Source organism: Lactuca serriola, chromosome 5 (genome assembly GCF_051521515.1).
Source record: "Lactuca serriola cultivar US96UC23 chromosome 5, Lser_US96UC23_V15, whole genome shotgun sequence".
Classification (NCBI taxonomy): Eukaryota; Viridiplantae; Streptophyta; class Magnoliopsida; order Asterales; family Asteraceae; genus Lactuca; species Lactuca serriola.
Window position 1 is genome coordinate 91,693,290 of NC_136412.1, and position 16,612 is coordinate 91,709,901.

The following is a 16,612-nucleotide window of genomic DNA, read 5'->3' on the forward strand; positions in this document are numbered from 1 at the left end:
CTCCGTATCTCCTCATCACTACTCCTACTTCCTCAAGGGTTGTGGCGTATACCCACCATGATGTCTCTGAAACACAACACAAAATCATCAGAGACTTGCTCGAGCATACTCACACTCGATCACCCGCCCCTACTTGTTCCTTAACATCCTAAGGATTCTTACTTGGACAGCTCATTGATCCGATGCTTCCAGTAGTACGGGACCAATACTACCTTCCACACCGCATCCGTGTTCACCCTTAGTCCTCCTCCTCGGGTCCCAATTATAAGTACTCTACGCCTCACAAGCTACTCTCACAGTATTCCTCTCATTGGCTCACTCCTGCTAGATAATCATACTCAAAGCAAATCACTGATAGCAGAAATCTCTAGGCTAAGGCATCACAAATCAGGCCACCCTAGTCCTAATATATGAATTACCTAGCCTATTCTCTAGCATGCATTATAACTCATAAAATATCTCGTAACAAAAAATGAGGGTATTTTGGGAAATCACCGCTCGGGCTCTGACTGATTGTACGCATTGCTCCGACTCGTCTTCTCTTAAACTCTTTCTCATTTTTAGAAAAATTTATTGCTTTTGAAAATCTTTCTCAAATCCTCAGTTTGAGTCCAAACACACCCGAGAGTGCATCCGAATCCCTCAAACCAAGGCTCTGATACCAACTTGTAACGACATAAATTTTCAAACAAAAATTTCATTTTCAAACACATTAAATTCTCATTTCACAATCTCAAAAACACAAGTATCTAAAATGTCAATCATTTCACAATGTAATTCACAATCCAAGAATCATAGAAACATCTCTCGCCAGTGTGTACAATCATGCTGGTGCCTTGCCGCGATCCTCGGAACTACCTGAAACACATAACACATAACACGGTATGCATAAAGCTTAGTGAGTTCCCCAAAATACCACACACAACACATCAGCTACTCGAGGATATAACTCAATAAGACCCTCCGATCAATGTATCTTAGTGGGGACCTCCGGTCCCACAACTCAGATGGAACCTCTGGTCCCTCAACTCTGCAGCTCAATATAATACACAGTAAGCATATCACAAAACAAATAGCAGGATTGTTAGGTCTAGTATTGTGTTGCGTCTATTGGGCTCGTTAGCTAGTCCATGTTTATCTCCGGTATGGGCCTGTCCATCCGTGAGTTTCGTAGGGTTTATTATAAATAGATGCTTGCATGCATCCTAGAAGGTAATGATTAGAAACGATTAGAGAAGTATTGTTCAACATATTCATCGTTCTTATTTTGTAACCCTAGAAGTCCTCTACAACGAAGTTCTTAGTCGAGCTCTGCTGAGGATTGAGTAATCTAATCATTCGACTCATTGTGATCCATACTTGTGTTTTATTTCCTTGCTTTTTACGTTCTTTACTTACCTGTTACGAAGATCTAATCGATCTAACATTTTTTATAACTCATCAATTGGTATCAGAGCAGGAGGCTGTGTAATTGATACACATCTTTTCTGTGAAAGAGTTTACGATCAGGGTTATTCCGCATTAACTGATATTTATTGAGCCGTCATTCCATAATTGACGTAACTCAGCATTTATTTTTTTTGCCCTAATATTACGTATTACAAGTCTGATCTTTCAAACAGGTTAAACGATCAAGCATGGACGAGTCACAATGTAATCCTATCAACATCTCAAATAGCATTGGATCAACGACAAAGATTCCTATTCTCTACACCCAGGATTATGAAGTATGGGCGCATCATTTTGAAGATTATGTCATCGGATCTGAAGATAATGGATATCTTATTTGGGAAGCTATCGTGTCTGGACCATTCGCTCACTCAGGGACATCAAAGATCATCAAAACTCAGAAAGAATATAATGATCTTTTAAAAGACGTAAAATATGTCGCTTAAGACGAAAAGGAAAAGTTTCAGTGCAATATCAAAGCATTGAGACTGATCTGATTCGCTCTTCAATCTGATACATTCAGGTTAGTAAGTTCCTGCAGTACAGCCAAAGAAATCCGGGATAGATTGCGAGAGCTTTAATCCACAGATGAAGATTTGGAGCATTCCATTCAGAAGTTGCTGTTGTCTGAGTTTGGTGAATTTAAGCAGAATTCTGATGAAACTGTTACTCAGACATTCGATCGCTTCAATCATCTTTTTAGCAAGATGATCAAACATGATATAGAAAGGAAGCTGATTGAACAGAAGGTCACCTTTTTGAATGTCCTAAGACCCGAGTGGAGAGCGGTTGTGTCTATAGTCAAAGCTCATGATCAGTTCAAGTCTTATTCGCTGGCAAAGCTGGTGGGAATTTTGAAATCCCAAGAGAAGATTGTCATGCAAGAGAAGAATGTGGTTTCAAGTTTGGGGTCCTTGGCCCTCCTGTCTAAAGGCAAAAATACGGTTGATGATGAAGATCTGAATCTAGAAGATTATGATATTACTTCTAAAGATTATGCAATGATGGTGTCTAATCCAAAGAGGTTTATCAAGAAAAGGTTCCCTACCAATAAGAACCGAAATTGGCAAGGAAGCTATAGTTCTGAAAAGGTCAGAGAGGAACCGAAGACTGAAGAATCAAAGAAGGAAGCGAAGGTTGAGGGAGATTCTGGTGTGAACTGCTACTACTGTGGAGGAAAGAACCATTATGCCAAAGACTGTGTTCTGAAGAAATGGCAGAGAAGGATGAGGAGAAAGATGAAGAAGCTGTGTTGATGAAAAAGCTGGATGAGATCAAGAGGAAGAAAACTGCTACTAACCCTTCTATGAATGCTCTTATTGTACAGGGTTCGGCAGCGGATGATGAGTTCGGTGGCGTGCAAGTATGGTCTACCGACTTTGAGGATGATGAAGTGAGAAAGCCTTCGCATGGAAAGGCATATGTGGCAAGAGGTGACGAGAGCAGTGGGAAATGTTTGATGGTGACTGATGTATCTCACATGAGGGGATACAATACTGATGGCGAAAAAGAGGACACCAAGGAGCGAGAGGACTTATGCTTCACAGCAAAACCTCTCAGTGTGCAGATCAATGAGCTTGATGAATTGATCAAGAAGGTACAATCCCTTTTTATTTCATTCAAAGTCCCACAAAATTCATATGTAAAAGAATTAAATAGCTTAAATTCAAGAATCTCAAATCTAGATAGCTGTTTAACTCAAACACGGGTCACCAATTCTAACCTAACTGACCAAATAAGCAGGGTGTCATCCAAGAGTGAGGAACGGAGGATGTGGATAGAGCTGAAGGAGTCGGAGCTGATTAAATCTAAGGACGAAAACATTTATTTACAAAGATACAATTTAAAACTTTTGAAACAGAGAATGTTTTTTGTTTAATTGCTAAACGTCTTTATGTTAACATCACTCAACTTTATCTGAATTATGAAATAGGGCAGAAAATTCATCGCATGATTTTTCCCTTCCTTGAGTTTAAGGAGGATGAAATCGATGCTGAAGCATATAATTGTGAAAGTGTAGTTTCGTCTGATGATGTGAATCCGACTTATATGTATGGACTGGACAAAATTGAATCTTTCATAAAGTCCAAGGACCATAAGGACATGCTGAAAAACCTTTTAGATGAAAACGATAAGCTGAAACTAAGGACCGAAACCATACAAAAATTTGACTCATTAAATGCCAATTTAAGTTCAGAAAACAAAATTGATGTTGAAAACACATCCGAACTTAATGAGGATGATGACATGAGCGTAATTTCTGTAGAGGATGAAGTCGACTGTTCTGAGTTTGTCAAGAGCGAACCCGAAAGCCACAAAAATCTTATTTCTGAAAATTCAGTGGAGTTTGCTCGTTTGTCCCAAAATAAGTCCCCGATTCTTGAAGAAAAGGCTGTAGTATACCAAAAGGTGAGAACAACACCAAATCAAGTATATAAGGTCACAGGAGTAACCGAACATCAAACAGCCGAACTCACTGCCATAGTGAATGAAGATAATGCAGATGGTTGTGATGAGTTTTTCTGGTCTGCTCCTATAGATAACGCTGACGAAATTGTTGGTCTGTCAGAGCGTACGTCCTGGAAAACCAAAGGCAGATATGTTCCAGAGCCACTTAACAAGCCTGACAACTTCGACGTGCCAAGCACTAGTGGTACAAAAGAAGTTCCTGTAGAAGAAGTCACTTCTACAAGAGAAACATCATCTATTAAAAGTGAACCTGCTGACAGGAAGCTGAAGCAAAAGGCTAATATCCACAAACAGCCGAAGCAAGTGAAGGATCAAACGCAGCAAAGGAATCTGAGATACAAAAAGAATCTCTCAGAACGAAGACAATTTTGGCGATCTCAAAACGCCCATTTCTCTTATCATGACAAAAATTCAAAGTCAGAGAAAAGTGCTGTCAGGCCACAAGAGAGTAACAACAACCGAAAGGACAGATTCAGTTCGAAAAGGAATAACAGCCGAAGGGACAGGTTCGGTTCAGAAAACACCAGCAACCGAAAGCATAGGTTCGGTTCTGAAAGCAAAAACTACCATAGTTCAAGGTTTGGTCCCACTAGTGACCAAAAACAAAAGGGTCACTTAGAATCTCAAGTCAAGAAAACTTCTCAGTCCAAATTCTCTCGTTCTAATTCCTCTCAACCTCATTCTAAACCCAATTCTGTTCAAACTCAAAATCCAAAATCTTCAACAGATTTGAAAGGAAAATCGAAAGTTTTGCTCAGTTAAGAATGATCATCAGCAGTCCAAGGCTCAAACGCCAAAACCTGAATCTAAACCGAATGTAACAAATCCTAACAAAATTAAAGTATTCACTATTAAGAAGAAAGATGAAACAACTTTAATAAAAAGAACATAGCTTGTTGACATTTCTCTTACTATTCTTGTTCCTGTGAAAGGCTCACGTGGACCCAAGAAACTTTGGGTTCCTAAATTTGCTTAAATTTTGCAGGTTATTAGTGACGAGCAGTTCGACGAAGAATGGTATATTGACAGTGGCTGCTCACGTCACATGACAGGGAGGAAGGAGGAGCTAAGGGAGTTTCGATCTCTTCAGAATGGTGGGAATGTCATGTTCGGGAACAACTCATATGGAACAATAAAAGGTTATGGTATGATAACCAATGGTGATTTCACAATTAGAAAGGTTGCGTACGTTGAAGGGCTACAGCATAACCTCATCAGTGTATCTCAGCTTGTTGGAGGTACCGGTCTTAAAGTTTCATTTGACGATGAGGGTTCGGAAATAATAGAGAAGAAAACAAAAAGGGTAATTCTCAAATCAGAGCGTAAAGGCAAAATGTTTCCTCTCAATCTCAAACCTATCAAAGGAAATCCAGCTATCTGTCTGTTATCCAAAGCACATTCTGACGAAAGCTGGTTGTGGCACCGAAGGCTCTCCTATCTTAGCTTCAAGGATATCAACAAGCTTGTCACCGAAGGGCATGTTCGAGGTCTTCCATTGCTCAAGTTTGATCGAGAACATTTGTGTGCTGCGTGTGAAATGGGGAAGCAAAGTCGTTAAAGTCACTCATCCATTATAAACACTAAAGTTGTTGAACCACTTGAGTTACTTCACATTGACTTGTGTGGTCCATCATCTATCGAAAGCATTGGTGGTAGCAAGTATATTCTTGTTATCGTTGATGACTTTTCACGTTTTACATGGGTGTTCTTTCTGAAGCAAAAATCTGAGGCCACTCTCAAGCTAAAGATGTTTATTAAGCAGGTTGAAGTGCGACTGAGGAAAGTTGTTCGCAACATCAGGAGCGACAATGGACTGGAGTTCAAGAATAAAGAATTTGAAGACTTTTTGGCAGAAAAAGGAACCAGTCACAACTTCTCAGCACCCTACACCCCTCAACAGAACGGAATTGTCGAAAGATGAAACCGATCTTTGTGTGAGGCAGCCCGAACCATGCTAAGTTTCGCTTCTCTACCTTTATATTTCTGGGCTGATGCTATTGCTGCAGCATGTTTTACACAAAACAGGTCCTATCTAAATAAGCGATTCACTCTTACTCCTTATGAGATCATCAACAACAGGAAGCCGAACGTTAAATTCTTCCATGTATTCGGCTCACGATGCTTCATCTTCAACTCCAAAGACCATCGTAACAAGTTTGATGTTAAAGCTGATGAAGGAATTTTTCTGGGATATTCACTCACTTCAAAAGCATATCGGGTTTTAAATAAGCGTTCGAGGAAGATTGAAGAAACGTATTATGTGACTTTCGATGACAGCTACGTCAAGAAGCTGAAGGCCTCTGCAGAAACAGTTGGGGAAATTTTCTCTCAAAAAGGTCAAGTCACGACCTCAATTGCTAATTTGTTTGAGCAGTTTGTGTAATTGTTCGATGAACCGGAGAAAGCTAATCTATTGGAAGCCAAGGCAGCAGACAACAAAGTTGACTATCTGAAGCAAATCGTCGAAGATGCCGCCAAATGAATGGGTGAAGGAGAAAATGTTCCAAACGAACCTCCAAAGCATGGTGCTTCAGTTGAGGGGGGAGAATCCACCTTCTTCAAAACAACCGAGCTCACAAACTGAGGGGGAGAATTCCATTCCAGTTCCACCCGAAAGCTCAATTCCACCCGAAAGCTCAACTGCAACCGAAAGCTCAACCGCACATGAAAGCCCAACACCACCCGAAAGTCCTGTAGCACCAGAAAGTCCAGCTGCACCTGAAAGCTCATCAGTCGAGGGGGAGAATGACAACATGTTTTACGACGATGATAGCCAGTCTGAATTAGAAGAAATGGTGAATGCTAAATTGGATCCATCCTATGATCCAAATTACCCTCCTCTTGTCAAGTGGACCAGAGATCATCCTGTTTCACAGGTAGTGGGTAATGTCTCCGAAAAGGTCCTGACCCGATCTCAACTGAAGGCAAAGTAAGCATCTCTATTCTCAAAAGTAGAGTTCTGCATGTTTAACTCTTTCGTCTCAAAAGTTGAACCGAAGACAATAAATAATGCTCTTGATCACTCTGACTGGGTTCAAGCTATGCAAGATGAACTCAACGAGTTTGAAAGAAATAAGGTTTGGCGACTCATTCCCACTCCTAAAGACGCCTCAGTTGTTGGTCTCAAATGGGTATTCAGAAATAAAATGGATAAGGAAGGCAATGTGATAAGAAACAAAGCTCATCTAGTGGTGAAAGGATACTGCCAGGAGGAAGGAATTGATTATGAGGAAACTTTTGCTCCAGTAGCTAGACTGGAATCTGTCCGAATATTTCTTACCTATGCTACACACAAGAACTTTAAGGTCTACCAAATGGACGTAAAATGCGCATTTCTGAATGGAGAACTAGAAGAAACCGTGTACGTGGAGCAACCTCCAGGTTTTGTTAATGAAAAATACCCTAATCACTGCTATATTCTGGACAAAGCGGTTTACGGTCTGAAACAAGCACCTAGGGCATGGTATGAAACGCTATCCAAGTTTTTAAAGATGTCAAAATTCAAACAAGGTTCGGTTGACCCAACCTTCTTTCGTAAGAAGGAAGGTAACCACCTTATGATAGTTCAAATCTATGTCGATGATATCATCTTTGGCTCAACGAATCCCAGCTTAACAGCTGAATTCAGAAAGCTGATGGAGACTAAATTTGAAATGAGCTCAATGGATCCAATTAACTTTTTCCTTGGTTTAAATATTTGACAGGGACCCGAAGGCATCCTTATCAACTAGGAAGCTTATACCAAGACTATTCTTGCTAAATTTGGCATGATGGGAGACTCAAGAGTTAAAGTTCCAATGGCATTCGACACCAAGCTCACACCATCCTTGGATAAACCAGCAGTTGATATAACGGTATATTGCCAGATGATCGGTTCTTTAATGTACCTTACTGCTAGCAGGCCTGATATAATGTTTTCTGTCTGTTACTGTGCTAGATTTCAGGCGAATCCTCGTGAACCTCATATGCTTGCAGTGAAGAACATACTCCGGTATCTGAAACGAACTACCTCTCTCGGTTTATGTTATCCATCAAACTCAGGTTTCTTCGTTCAAGCCTACTCAGATGCAGACCTTGGAGGTTGTGAACTAGACATGAAAAGCACCACTGGAGGCTGCCAATTCCTTGACGGGAAGTTGGTTAGCTGGCAATAAAAGAAACAGACTTGTGTATCTCTGTCTACAGCTGAAGCAGAATACATCGCAGCTGCCTCCTGTACATCTCAAGTGATTTGGATCCAAAGCCAGCTCCGGGATTATGGACTCAATATGAAAAAGATCCCACTATATTGCGACTCAGAAAGTGCAATTAGGATCTGTCATAACCCAGTGCAACACTCCAAGACTAAGCACATAGCACTGAGGTATCACTTCATTAAGGATCATGTGGAAGACGGGAAGGTCGAAATTCACTTTGTTCGAACCACTGATCAACTGGCTGACATCTTCACTAAAGCTCTTCCTGAAGCTTCATTCAACAAAATTCTACAAGGGCTAGGAATGATGGAATCGGAGTCAGTACCAAAGATTACTTCTCTAGATCGAAAGTTAGAAGCGAAATAGACCGAATGTTCGGGTTCGGGTCTCATGTATGCCGAAATAGACCGAACGCTCGGGTTCGTGTCTTGTTCTGGTGTACCGAAATGAACCGAACACTCGGGTTCGGTTGTATCATCTACTCTTCGCTTATCACTCCAAGGTAGTTTCTTTGGTTGTAACTCTTTTGTATTATTTTCTCAAATTTATTTTTCTTATTGTCAAAGTTCTTTTCTTTTTCAAACTTATTTTTTTTGGCAACCGAAATAGACCAAACGCTCGGTTTCGGTTCCCAATTTTTTTTAAACCGAAATAGACCGAACGCTCGGGTTCGGTTCCAATTTTTTTTATATATATCTCAATTTTCTTTTTATCAAAAATTCCAAAAATATTTTTTCTTTTCGTAAATTCAAAAACTCCAAAAATAATTTTTTTTCACTATTTTATTTTTTATGTCTTATCTTTTTGTGCGTCTGTTTGTGGGGAATTCGTTTCACTAGTTAAGTGTCCCTAGAAGCATGCTGCTGTATGAGTCCAAAGCCTCACCTGATTCTGAATAATAGCCTTACTGACTTGGTACACACAAACCCTGTCTTCCCAATTAGGCTCTTATATTTATTCTAATCATGAGCTACCTAACTCTCTTCTCACATGAGATAATAGTTTTTTGCTTGGTCCCTATTTTAACAGCAGAGGTACTTTGGTTTCTTTACACCGTCTACACTACTTTTCTCCATCTTATTCGTTTCACAAACGTAACCCTTGAGACTCTCCGCAATTACCACTGAGGTTTATGGTTACACAATTTCTGTGTTAATGATCTTAGCCTCGTGTCACTCTGTGCTAAGTGAAACCCAAAATTCAATACCTACTATGCATTGACGGTGAACAATAAACTTGTTCTAGCTTTCACTAATGAATTGATGAATTTCTCCATGGGGATACAAAGTAAAATCTCTAATTTCCTTTTGAGTGATTTCTATGAAATTGTTAATACCTATAACATTTCTTCCCTCGGAATCCAGTTTTAATATTTTTTTGAGATTTTACATACATTATTTTACCTTGCCACTTAAATTATCTCCAAGCTACTTGTTCAATAGACTACATTGGTCTCACAAGTACTTCGTTCGATTTCTATCTTATATCAAGATCAGGAATTCTGAATTGAAGCAAAAGCCACCCAATTAAGCCTAATTAAAAGAAGCCTTTCAACACTTCTTAATAAGTGTCTGATCGTTATTCAACAGGAAACCACACAAACACTTTAAGGTCTCTCTTGACTTTGAAGGCAGAGATTCGTGCCCGGGATCCATTGTTTCGTATCTTTATTGACATCACATAATCCCTCAAATGTGGTGCTTTATTTCTTTTTCTTTTACACACTTAGCACGACAATCTTTTTGATTTTCCAAAATTCAGGTTTCATTAGTTACAAGGCATTTTAATGGGGTTGGCAGTTATTAACGGGTTGTGGTCAACATTAATCCACGTGGGTAATATTTCGCTTTAAAGATGCCGTTAACTCTAAAGGGATAAGATTACAAAAAGCTGAATCAGGCGGGAGTCTAATCGATTTGATTTCAAACAGCGCTAGAAGGCCACGCGTGCGAATTGGAACCGTTTCATCTGAAAATGGCGCTTGATGGGAAGGCATGTAAATCGGGACTGACACTCTCTCTCATGCGTAATCATCGGCATTAACAACTATCATGCGTCAATCACCTCTGAAAAACTCTTCGTTTTTCACTCGAAGATTTGGGAAAGATTCTTCTCTCTCCTTTACCCACAATATAAAAGGTAATGTAACCCTTTGTTTACCTCTTTACTGCACCCATATTTCCAGAGAGCAAGAAAACTCTCCAACACTCTACTGTTCATCATCTCTCCCATTCTCTTTACAACAATGGCGAATTCTTCATCAGTTCACGCTACTTCACACAACTTGCCGATTCGTCCCCAGCAAAGTTTGATCATTGATCTTACTCCTCACGCATACGACGCTTTCATGTTCCCCATTATCGAATGCTTGAAGTACTCGCCGATTGCTCCTGCTCTCACCAGAGCTGAAGCAGTTCCCATAGAGTTCCTGTCCTAGATATTTGCTACTGCTCACTACGACAAGGTCGTCGACCGGATTTTCTTCGACGTATTCGAGCACAAGGCGTCGATTTCCAAGCAGAGATTCTGCTCACTGTTAGGGTTTGAACCTGATTTGTCGAGGGTTAACCCTGAAACCATTCCAATGGGTCATCTTTTTAACATGTTCTACAACATGGGGTACACTGAGGTGCTCAAAACGGTCACGAAATTCAAGAAATCGTCCCTGCCCCCTCAGTGGAATGGAATGTTTACAGTGCTTTTCAAGGGGTTGTCTGAAAGGAGTGTTGGATCAGATGGGGCAAGTCGTCTGTTCCTTTCAATCATGTACGGGATCTACAACGGTATCAATATGGACTACGGGTCGGTCCTTTGGCAACAGCTCATTCAGAGCCTATCTTCCACTTCTCGCCATTTAGAGATTTCATACGCCCGGTTATGGACTCTTGTCACTAAATGGGTGATGGACAAGTACCACATCCCCATTGTTGCCGGTTATCCAATGTCTTCGATTGGTAGCTTCCATACCACGAAGATCATTGTCTCTGACGCATCAAAATTTCCCTTCAACGGTTCTATCCCTGAAACAATGTATGGTGATGTTCCTGCCAAAAGCCGGATCATTAAAACGTACAAGGAGTTTCGACAGTCTGGTCCGAGAGACCTTACTACAGAGATGCTCAAGTCGATTCATGATGCTGACAAGCCTGCCCCCAGAGGAAAGAAGGCTGATAAGGGCAAGCAGGTTGCAAAGGGAGCGAAAGGCCCATCTCCCAAGAAGAGGAAACCCACCAAAGCCGCCCAATCCCCTCCTATGAAGAAGCGAAAAACCCAACCAAAGCGAAAGTTGATCATCGCTTCGTCCTCAAGCGAATCTGAGGAAGAGGGTTCTGATTCTGATGGATCTCAACGTGGTAACACTCCACCACGTTCACCTACACCGGAGATTCATATTTCCACTTCTCCAATTTCTTCTCCACCAGTTACAATTCCTATTTCCATTCCCCCATAACCTCCACCACTCAAATACCATCCACCTCCATCCCAGTACCACCACCCATCTTTACCGAAGCAACCACCACCACTGCCGAAGTAAGAACCAACGTATCTAATACGGGGGCTCATACTGACGCACCCAAATCTACCTCAGCACCCGAACCCACACAAACAACTGAACACACCACCCAACCCGAACCTACCTTTACTACCGAACCTCAAGTTTCACCACCACCATCTTCTCCTGCTCATACAGCAGAGAGTGAAGAACCACTCCTTGGCGGGGAGGACATGACCTTCGATTCGGTCTATTACAGTCCGTTTCAAGTTCAGAGTGATGATGATGATGATGCTCCTGTCACAAAGAAACATCTCAAGGAGTTACATGATAAAATCGATTCACTCATCGCCTCATCTTCTACATCTCAATCCTCCATCTCTGAAGCTGCCATTCAGAAAATTGTTGATGCTTTTTCCAAAGCTCATCAAGTTTCCCTTGATTCCGCCACTGCAGCCATTGACGCCTCAACCAAAGCTTGTGAGGCAGCGACCGAAAAAGTCGATAAACTATTTACTGATGCTTCTACCCTGTTACAATCTATACAGGAAACTGCTGCAGCCACCAAAACAACGCTAGAACCAATTGTCAACCAGCTGGCTACAATAGTTGCATCGGAGCTGAAGTCGTTTGCTTCACTTCGTCAAACTATTTCTGACGACAACTCAGCTTTCAGAACAACCATTGAGGAGCGCCTTGCCAAGCTTCAAGAAGACTTAGCTGCTGAGAACACCCTCATGGATGCTCTCGCAAGGAAGAGTACCGCTCTGAAGGTCAAGAGTATTCAACTCTCCAACTCTCAACAGGAGATTGAGTCTCTTCGATCTGAAAGAGAGGTGGTTAAATCGTGTGTTTCGGATGTCCACTCAGCTATCTCAAACATCCTTGAAGCACATAACCTGATCCTCAATTATTCTGTAAGGCGTTACCTTGCAGAGAAGCTTGCTCCCGCCCTCTCTCTCCTAAGCAAAATTGAAGGGCTCCTTGATTTCGTGTCCATTCCGAAACAAGGGGGAGAAAAAGAACAAGTGTCTCAACCACCTCCTACTTCAGCAACTCACACAACCGAACCTCCTCCAGTAGGCCAAGCCTCAGGTTCCGGTGTGAAAGAAAAAGGCAAGAAAATTGTTGAGGAGAGTGACGATGATGATAAGGAGACAATTGCCGACCTTTTGAAGCGACAGGGTCGAGATAAAGAGGCTGACATCAGCGCTCGTGTGGCTAGAGAGGCTGAAGAAGCCGAAAGGAGACAGAAAGAAGCCCACGACCTTCTCGAGAGCAGGAAAACCCTTTTTCCTCCTTGGACTCTTGAGAAACTGATTAAAGAAGCCAGCGAAACACCCAGTATCTTGTGGCTAGAACCTGTGATCTCTTTAGATCGTTCTAACATTGTCGACTCTCAGTTCGATATGCCACTGACCCGAAAGGCGTTTATCTTTCATGCCTTTGACAACATTGCTGAGTTCCCTCATCCTCATCCAAAGGTTGATCGGGACTTAGTCGAATTTTATCTGAGGGCAGCTCAACCACAATATCAAACTTGGAGCGCTCAGAAAATCGTCAATGTTCGGGTCCTAAAGCCGTACAGGGAAGGCAACTTCACCAGCATTCGGTTCAAGATATTACGGGGATCTGCCAAGGCCGGACATGCCATCTCACTTGCAGATCTTCCCAACCTTAATCCCCATGACTGGATTATCTTGCACAACATCCTTCTTACAAACGAAGCTGAATATGGTCCGATCATCGACCACTTTAAGAGGATGCTTGTATGCTATGTCATGGAAGTTGCCCTGATGGATCAGGAGATAGCGAGCGTATTCAAGAAAAAGCCTACCATATCTCCTGTTGGCTCTGCCAGTGATCTCAACATGATGCAGATGGGGAAGATTGACCCAAAGAGAAACTCTGTCATGTTTACCAGAAACGAAGGACAGAAATGTCTTTTCGCCTTGGCAGACAAACATCTCTATACCGCTGCTTGTTTGGAACACGTCTTAGGGATCATCCATCGGTGCAAGCAGAACACAATGGATGATATAAAGTACTTTGATGACATGATTCAATGGCACATTCGCTTCAGACAGAAAATCCTTGCACTTATCTCACGTCTGTTTGATACAACAAAGAAGGTTCCCACTGCTGGTCCAAGCAAGAAGAAACGATAGTCTTGCTCCAAATTGACGCAAATGGGGAGATTGTTAGGTCTAGTATCGTGTTGCGTCTATTGGGCTCGTTAGCTAGTCCATGTTTATCTCCGGTATGGGCCTGTCCATTCGTGAGTTTCGTAGGGTTTATTATAAATAGATGCTTGCATGCATCCTAGAAGGTAATGATTAGAAACGATTAGAGAAGTATTGTTCAGCATATTCATCGTTCTTATTTTGTAACCCTAGAAGTCCTCTACAACAGAAGTTCTTAGTCGAGATCTGCTGAGGATTGAGTAATCTAATCATTCGACTCATTGTGATCCATACTTGTGTTTTATTTCCTTGCTTTTTATGTTCTTTACTTACCTGTTACGAAGATCTAATCGATCTAACAGTTTTTATAATTCATCAAGGATATCTCAATACACAGATCATTCCCAAAAGACCCTCTGGTCACACATAAAATTTCCACATAATGTAATTATAGTGAGAAGACTCACCGTATAAGCTAGCAAATGAAAACCTCGTACTCGGAATCTCGAACTCTACCCACCGGTCTAGCCTCCGCCTAGCACATAATAATTATCCCTAATTAATATTTGCTCTCAAGAAACTAGACTAAACCGTCTACACTCACAAAAGGGTGAAAAGACCACTTTACCCCTCCATAGGCCTAATAGTCCAAAATTTGACCAAACCCTAAAAGTCAATAAAAGTCAACGACAGGGAGTATGTTGCGTGTACTCGATCTCTACGTTGCGCCTACTCGGATGCCATGCTGGCATCGAGGATGCTCGACCCCTACGCCACGCGTACTGGGATTACGCCCCAGTTTAACTCCTCATATTTTTGGTCTTAACCAGTTAAGACAGAGGCTCATATCTCAGATCTGGACTCTCTAATGTCTCTTAATCCATAAAGTCAGTGACTTTAAGCATTCACATGGCTAATTAGGTCACAAACACTCAAAATAACCATCCCCTTTCCTTTTGAAGCTCAAAACTCATGCATGGCTCACTCCTAACGTCCAAGATTGGATTTTTATGACTCTACTTCACACAATACACTGAAAAGGGGTAGATCAAGGTCCGTGGAATTCATTATCTCATAAAGTCTCCATCTTTTGGGACAAAACCATAAAATACTCAAATAACTGTTGGGTTTTGAGCATTCTAACACTCTTATGGTGTACATGCAACCCTAACTACATTGGATCTATGTTTTCTCTATTATACATGCCAATATCAAATTTTCCAAGGTATTATCCTAACTAGCATATTATGAAGTACAAGTAATATAAAACTAGTAGAATTACATACCTCTTTGTTGGTGCTTGATTACATGGAGCTCAAGAGCCTAGTGCCCCAAATGTGACACCTCAAATGGTTCACACAACACCATGACCATTTGGAATAACCATGAGAGAATATATGAGTTCATAGAAATTGGCTTGCCCTCTATATTATGCACTAGTGTCAATTTCACGAACCAATGGGGTCTTTATACAGTGTGCACATTAGGGTTACACCATGTAACCTATGACTTTACCCATTCCTTATGCTCCATGGGTTTTAACCTCCATGGAGTATCCATGGGCCACCACATGGGTTAAACCCAACATAACGAATCATGGATCATAAGCCCACATATATAAGAATCAATGGTTTACACAATCAATCCTCATATATTTAATTAGTCTCTTTTTGATCACTAAATTAATTCCAAATTAATTCTTGATCAATACTAATTAAATAATATGATTTCATATTAATATATTATAACTTATATTAATATGTCACAAATATCTTCTTCTCATTAAAAGGTCTACCCAAATGTTCCGATGTCATGCAACCCAAATGGACCATGCCGGGTCGGGTCAAGTATATAACAATTATAGTTATGGACTTAGACACTAATCCAATAGTCTCCCACTTGGATAAGTCTAATAACTATTATTGCAAGTATAACTTCACAACTTGACCAACAATCATAGCTCTTAAAAGCTGTTGCCGAACTCTGAACAAATCAATGACGCGTCCATTGGATAAGTGATCATATATTCCTCCATTCTAGATATCATATGGACTCAGACATGGATTATAATCATTCTCTCTATCCATTTGTTGTTTCCCGATTTCCGATTTATGATGACCGACTAATTGAACAATTCAAATCTGTCCAGGCTTGGCCAAGCACTTAGGGGTGCCATCACTAAATCATCGAGGGGCCCACAAATATCGCTTTTAACCCATTAAGGGTAAAAGGAATGGATAAACTTCGACTCATATGTTTGTACTGACTACTTGTTGAATCATACACAAAGGCACATTTTATAACATCGATTCACCAATGCATTTTGTGCAATCAATGTATAACCAACTCATAGTCAACAACTCATATCTCTAGGTTTGAAGAATATAAGATATTATCGTCTCACGATTCACTCGTGATAAAATCCATGAAGTGAATCCAAATGAGCGTCGGTTGAATCCAATACTCAGAACTTATGAGCACTCGTGAATGTTGTAGCAACCATTTCTATGTTTAATGCACATTAGACAAATATTACAAGCCGGATTCATGAAAGTCTTGATTCATATCTACTTCGAACATATGACCGACTGTGGATGGTTTGAATAACTTAGTCACTCAGGAAGAACGACCTTGTTATTCTAGAAGTTAAAACATGCAAAGTGAAACACAAGAATAATACTTAATCCTATATGGTCCCAAACTCTTGAGTGTAAATAAAAACCCTTTTATCTAAGCACCATATTGATTACTCATTATTCATTGTTTCAATTTATCAACTTAATACTTGAATTGAAACAATAGTCATGCCATGCACAAAGCAT